At 32.9% G+C, this 7,566-nt stretch overlaps 1 pseudogene; it reads right to left on the reverse strand.

Moving 5' to 3' along the window:
* Nucleotides 1-4,089: 4,089 nt before the first annotated feature.
* Nucleotides 4,090-6,999, reverse strand: LOC134705726 (uncharacterized; annotated as a pseudogene).
* Between the last annotated feature and the right edge of the window lie 567 nt (nt 7,000-7,566).

A 7,566-nucleotide genomic window follows, 5' to 3' on the forward strand; every position in this document is an offset into this window, starting at 1 on the left:
TTATTGAAAGGTGAATATATTGTCCGCACGTAAGACTTGCTGAGGGGACATATCCACATCTGTTCCGATTGATTTTTCTATTATTGTTTTTCCTGCTAAATAATGGCCCTCTGTTTGATGATTTATTAAAATTTTGTTTTAAATTGAGAGCATACAAGAAGGGATCCGACCATGCACATATCAAACAATAAAAACAATGTTAACAAATTTCCAAGAGAGACATGAAGGGAAATATTACTTTTGAAAATGAAAATGAAAGTGGAAAAAAAACCAAGATGACCATAGTCCTAAAAAAGGAAGTTGAGAAATGACCACGGACATATGTAATGAAACATAAAACAGGATTATTAATCACAGTTAAGTCCATATTAATAATTATTAATACCCATAGGCAATCATAACCCTCTTTTGATTTTCTAGAAACAACGTCCTGTCAATATGTGAACGTTAGTAAAACATATGCCAATCTTAAGATAGCTGGAGAGTGCCTGGTTCAAAATATTATGAAGTCTAGAAATGCTACCTTAATTATTTGCTGTGAAGATTTCTTACGAGGATGAAGCCATTTTTTTGGGAGACTTAGACACAAAATTTTGCCGTTTTAAAAGGTTTATCCAATTTCTGAAGATGCACCATTTCGAAGGGTATGAGTAAATGCTTAACCTCAAACTCTTGATATTTGAGGGACACGAATTTCCAGGTCATTCGTTTTATGTTATACGAATACGGGTCTGTCAAATTTTAAAACAATTAAAAAATGAAGATAATGAAAGTAACACCTTTGACAACAATTCTATTGCCAATATTTTCTCCCTTAAATATTAAATATATGCAACAGTAGTATACCGCTGTTCGGAAGTCATAAATCGATTGAGAGAAAAACAAACCCGGGTTACAACTAAAACCGAGGGGGAAACATCGAAACAATCAGAGGAAAGCAACGAAACAACAGAAACGCTAACATTTACAATGTTGTTTGACTATTTTATTAAGGTTCTTTTTTCCAAAGATAAAGAATCTTTTAAATCACATTTTTCAATTTCTGTTTGGCAATAAGAGACTGCACCATTTTCGCCGCTTATGGAATAAATACAGAACTGATGCAAGCATTTTTTTTTATTTGTTGCGATACCAACAACATGTAGCAATAACCGTAAAAAATGTATGTACTTTGTTTTCATTGAAAAAGCCAGTTATATTTTTTTCTAAGACATCGATCCATTAATGTGAAAATATAATTTTATGAAGCAGAGTTGCGTTTCTTCTACAGATGAATCGTAGTTGAATAAAATGTGTTGAAATCTGTTGTTTTTCAAATAAATACCTTGATATGTTAAATACTTGTTATTGTCTTTGTTTGAAAAATGACATCTTTGCACATAAAACAATACAATGATTATTACTCCCAAATATGTATTTGGCTACACTGAAATGGTTCTATTTGGTAAAGTAGATTTTGAGGAAACAATTATAATAAATAGTCACCATGCCCAAAGTTTTTCAGAAACATCAGGATAAATTACCTTTATAACCTGAAGTGTAAATATCATATCATTTATCATGTTTATCATAACATTTCGTTAATTTCTGCATATTTTTTCTGTCTCAGAACATTTGTCGACTTGCAATACGCCATTTTGGACATCAATCCTAATGCAATTTGAAACAAAGCTTTCAATTGGTTAATTAATCTATTGAACTTTGTAGAAATCTATGGACGGCATTATTAACAAAATGATATCAAAAGCTGTTCATCATTTAATATATGTTTTCAAATCTTTTATAAACATCAATCTCTATATCATTTCGAAGTATATATTGACAGTTACAAATGATAATCACACACTGCTAATGATAAAAATAGCATTATATTGTTGCATAAGGCTCAACCTTTATTAATGAAAAAATAATATCTTTATACGAATGGAGTAAATAACAGAAAACTGTGAAAATGTAAGTTAAAAGGATATCTACCATTGAATGTGGGACAAAAATCATAGTAAATTACAACCTTGTGATTTGTTAATATAATTCTTTATTCGTTAACAGAAAATTATAAAGAAAATGTGAATTATAAAAAGGGGGGGTTGAATCTTTCATTTGATTTAGTAGAAAATGTGTCTTATTCAGAATAAAACCTCGAAATATGGAGAAAAAAAATCAAGTCCAGATATATACGAAAAGAAAAAAGGCTGTTAAGGAGTTGGAGTCAAGAAAAGATAAGCAGATGTATTTTTCAAGAAGGAAAGATACTATATTTAGTAAGGTAATTCCATTCTTTAAACGGAAAAAATATCTTATACTCACAGAGTCAATATTCATATCCATTTATCATGTTACAGTGCGGAATATGATATATAGTACAAGGTTTTGTATACAAATTGACATGATTAATGTTATGTAATGACTATACAGATAGTACCCATATATAGTGAAAGTTATTGAAATTTAATCAAATAAAAAAATTATGATCATTACCGATGTGCCTTAACGATAACACTGATAAGAGTATATGCAACAAATAAAAGTAAAAGCATATGTAGCTTCAAAATTTAACTTTATATCAGACCCCTCTAATTGAAACAGAAATAAAACACTTTCTAATCATAATTCATCTTCGATTTGTAACTGCAAGAAATGATAGAAAATCTGCCTTCGTCTTCCGTTTTATTTTTATCCACTTTTCCTCTAATTTTTAGTCACCTATAAATTTCAACTGTTTATCGACAAGCTGGGAAATTTCTGCTTTCGTTTTGTTTTCTACGGCTTCGTAATTAGCTCTATCGACAGGCAATACAAAAACAGGTTCATATTTCTTCTTTGTTCCCAGAGGTTTATCATGTAACCATTAAAAATGTTGCCTCCGATGTTGTTTAGCTTTTTCAGAAATGTTAATTAAATCGTGGTCTAGGTCTTTCCCACTTACTGACTTGAATGTTGGTTGTTGCAAGAATTTAGAATTTTGGATAAATGTCCGACATTTCTAATATTGTACTCATACATATAATCTTCATCTGTAGAAGTCAAACCTAACAAATTGGTCAGCGAGCAATACACCTAAAAAATAGTTCATAATCACATAATGACATCTGAATTTGTAATATATTTGTGGTAATACGTTTATCTTTTTGGATTTCATTATTTCAACAGGAACAGGATAAAAGATAATATATCATTAATCGTGTTACTATAGTATGAATCAATTATTTATCCAAAAAATATTCTCCAGGTTAGAGAATTGGAAGCAATGACCGGTGCTTCAATCAATCTCACCATAATAGCTGAATGTTGATCGGTATATGCCTATACATCTAAAGATTATACAAATATAACAACACCCACATCAACTGTACAACATATGGTAATTATTAGAGAACTACTAGTATAGATCAAGTTAAATACAATTGTATATACACGACCAATGTAATTGTCAAAAGAAGACAACCCGTCTTAACTATTTTGTATTTGTTTTAACTTTTGATAGACTTTTACAAATTACTCATACATTATATCCAAAGCATCGTTATTTTGTATTTATACAATAGACTTCTCAGAAACAGTTAAAATGATCCAAGTTATTTTATTTCAAACCAGTCTCTTTTTTATTGGTTAATATATCTTTTGATGCAATCTTTATGTTTCTTTTTAACGTACTGCTTATTCTTTTATCGCAATCCCTATATCTTTTTTATTCGTTGTTTATTCTTTTGTGTATATTAGGAAACCAATGATGCCCCGCAAATTCCATCTGGAACATGCAATTTTCCAGAACCTGCAAAGGATATGACCCCTCAGGGTATCATTGATGACTTAACCAGAACATTAGAGCCTACAACGCAGGATGTCGTGATACAGACTTCAGAAAGTTTCATCACCAACTGTACCGTCATTGGTGATGACTGCAAAATATGTGAAGAGGGTCAACTAAATCAGCGTACTATTTGGGTTGGATGCAGCTCAAAATCACCACGCAGCTACTTGGTGCACGCCCGTTGTATAGGCAGTGTGCTAAGACAAAGGCACTGATATCGAAAATAATTTTATTCTGTCCGAAGCATATTGTTTCGGCAGACTAAAAATCATGCTACTTCAGTTGTCTTTAATTACCTTATCCAATCTGTCGACGTTCCGGCAGACTTGTAACAACTTGTTGTTGTCGGGAAATCCAACGGGAATAAGTCGTTTGGTTTTCCGGTTATAACTTCAAGAATGAAATCACCACCTTCACCCTTAGACTCATTCCCACTTACACTCTAAGATTCGTTTTCAACAATAAACGCAAGAACTTCATGCGGACATTGGGAGAAACAAATCTCTTACAAATGTCTCCATGTAAAAAGGCATATTGAGGCCAAAAAAGAGTGGCGAAAACTTTACCTTTGCTGTTGGATTAGCAGCAGTATTATTTCGCCTGACCCCTGCCCTGAATACATGGAGTGCCAAACAGTAGGTAAATACTATTTCCGACATTAAACTGTAGTTTGTATTTTGGACACCCGACAACCACTTGTAAAAAACCTACTGCACACACGGGACTCTTCTCTTTCAGCTGTTCTTTGCAATATGCTGTAAGGAGCTCCTGTGCCATAGCAAACATAAAAATTTGCAGAATTTGCCAGCTCTTGTGATGATCTGTAAAAATATTAAACAACATTACCATCTCACAGGTGAAACATAAATTATCTATAGAATATTAACAAACTATTCAAAGTAAAACTTTTTACGTCATTCACTATTTTATATAATTACATCTAAACAAAAAATGTTTTTCGTATAGCACTCTTTAAAATTGCTTGTTATTTTTCAAAACTTCGAATCAAATTGGTCAGTAACTTTAAAAGTAAATAAACTATTCATTTCAATAAAATACATACTAGTTGCACCTTGGCACGCTTGTAGGGCTTTAATAGATACAAATCCTAACATATTTGCCAGGTCGCTGAGCCCAACATCCCATAGCAGTTTAAATAAAGCTTTCATCATATTTATTTCGTATTGACTAGGTCCTGTAACAGAAAAATACTCTTTAACTATCAAATTGGAATAAGAAGATGTATGAATGTCAATGAAACCAAAATCATCCAAGACAAAATGCATTTTGAGTAAACCATTTGAGGTTAAAGTCTTTTGTAGTCAAATGTATGCACCTATTAGTCCGGAATCTGATGTAAATTAGTTGCCGTCTGTTTATGTTTGTTAATTTGATGGAGGGTTGTCTCATTGGCACCCATATCACATTTTCCTATATCTATTCAACGTGATGACTTGGCAAACAGCGAACAGTTAGATAATGAAAACTTACCAGGAACTAATAAGATATTGTTGTACGAGCGTCACTGATGAGTCTTTTAAAGAGAAACGCGCGTCTGGCGTAAATATAAAATTTAAATCCTACTTTCTGCAGTTTTCAATTGGGGTAATCTCACAATGATCTCTCTCTTTTCTATGCTCATGGAACGCTTCCTCGTCCTCAAATTCCATTTCACAATCACGACAAACCATGTGAATGTCAATGACTTTGTTCCCTATTGTATATGACAGAGCGTCACAACCTAGAATTGTCCATTTTCTGTTGGATAGGGTCAACTTTTCAATGTGATCAAATACCTGAAATACAAATTTAAAGGTGATTTAAGGTATACTATTAATTGTCTTGTTTGTATTTTTACTTAATTTAAATATTTAATTATCAAAGAGTGATACGTAGTATAAACCAAATGTCCGCACCATTTCGACGGATTCGAAAGAACATGGATTCACAATGCATGGGTCTCCCATTACCACTTGGATTTTCTCATCTGGATGGCAACTTGTTACAAAGTTGTACCTTAAATATATAATGACATTAAATATATGATGTCAGTGGCGGTTCCAGAAATTATGATAAGTGGGGACTCACCTACTGCCTAAGAGGGGCCCTTCCAGTCATGCTTCAGCGATTCCCTACATAATATACCAAATTTTGACCATAAAGATCCATCACATACAACTTTCAGTTGCTCTTCTATAAACTCGTTACTGAAAATATAACAATTACATTTTTTTCTAATACATTAGTAGACTCCCTTGTATTTGTTAAAGCCGATTTTAACGAGTGTGTAGGTAGAGGTAATATATTTAGTTAGCTTGGCAAGTTGCTTGCTAGTTGAACCGTGAATTCATTGTTAGGTAAGGTATACTTCCCTCCTTTCTAAGTAGCCTAGATTGACAAATAAATGCGATACATTTGATGCATTTATATTAATTAAGAAGCAATAAGAACAATGATATTTACCGAAACTTGCAAAAGCCACATCCTATTGTTGAAATATGTTGAAAATATCCGCTATGGCTTGATTCTTTGATGTTTGGGCATACTTAAACCAGTTTCTGGGAAAAAAATCTTTCATCAAACTGTAATACACTTTTGGGATTTGGCATGATGTGAATGATGTTGGTTATCACGCTGTTTTCTGATTTAAAATCAGTTACAACTCTCCACTTTCTCTGTAATACCTGTAAAACAAATATACAATATAAGGTTACATCCTAATGAAGTTAATATTGCATACATTCTACATTACATATACTCTTGATATTGTTGTTATGCAGACGCGTGTTATATATTTTCAACTTAGTTTTCTATACTTAGATTAATTACAAAAATAATAATGTAGCCAATGAAACATTAATCCAATGTAGACAAAAAAAGTAACTGCATACGGCTTATAGATTTGTTAATTAAAATAAAAGATACCTGATTGTTGTCAAAGAAAGTAATAACGTCCATTTCTCCAGGGCACTTCAAAGCTTCGGTACTATATTCTTTAATCCAGTTGGTAACTGTCGTATAGCTGCCAGCTGGACGACCAACCGAATTAAAGACAGCTGCTGTTTTGCTGCCAGTGATATAGTACGTCAGCAAAGACTGCATAAAACAAAATGGTGAAGTGAACATGGAATTCCTGAAGTAGTAGATGGCATCTATACATCTGGCTGTTTCCAGGGCAGTGTGTTTCTTAGCTGTGTTGTCATCTATAATTCCATCAAAAAACCTTTTGATGACCAAATTTCTGCTAGACACATACTCTGAACAGGATATTGAAAATCAAAATATACCATGACATTTTCAATAAATATTGAAGAGGGAAAAACAATATGCAATTTAATATCATTTTATTAGCTCACCTGGCTCATCACTTGGCGTCCGGCGTCCGTCGTCGTCGTCCGTCGTCGTCGTCCTGCGTTAACTTTTACAAAAATCTTCTCCTCTGAAACTACTAGGCCAAATTTAACCAAACTTGGCCACAATCATCATTGGGGTATCTAGTTTAAAAATTGTGTCCGGTGACCCCGCCAACTAACCAAGATGGCCGCCATGGCTATAAATAGAACATAGGGGTAAAATGCAGTTTTTGGCTTATAACTCAAAAACCAAAGCATTTAGGGCAAATCTGACATGGGGTAATATTGTTAATCAAGTTAAGATCTATCTGCCCTGAAATTTTCAGATGAATCTGACATTCCGTTGTTAGGTTGCTGCCCCTGAATTGGTAATTTTAAGGAAATTTTGTTGTTTTTGGTTAT

The sequence above is a fragment of the Mytilus trossulus genome, chromosome 2, assembly GCF_036588685.1.
Source record: "Mytilus trossulus isolate FHL-02 chromosome 2, PNRI_Mtr1.1.1.hap1, whole genome shotgun sequence".
Taxonomy (NCBI): domain Eukaryota; kingdom Metazoa; phylum Mollusca; class Bivalvia; order Mytilida; family Mytilidae; genus Mytilus; species Mytilus trossulus.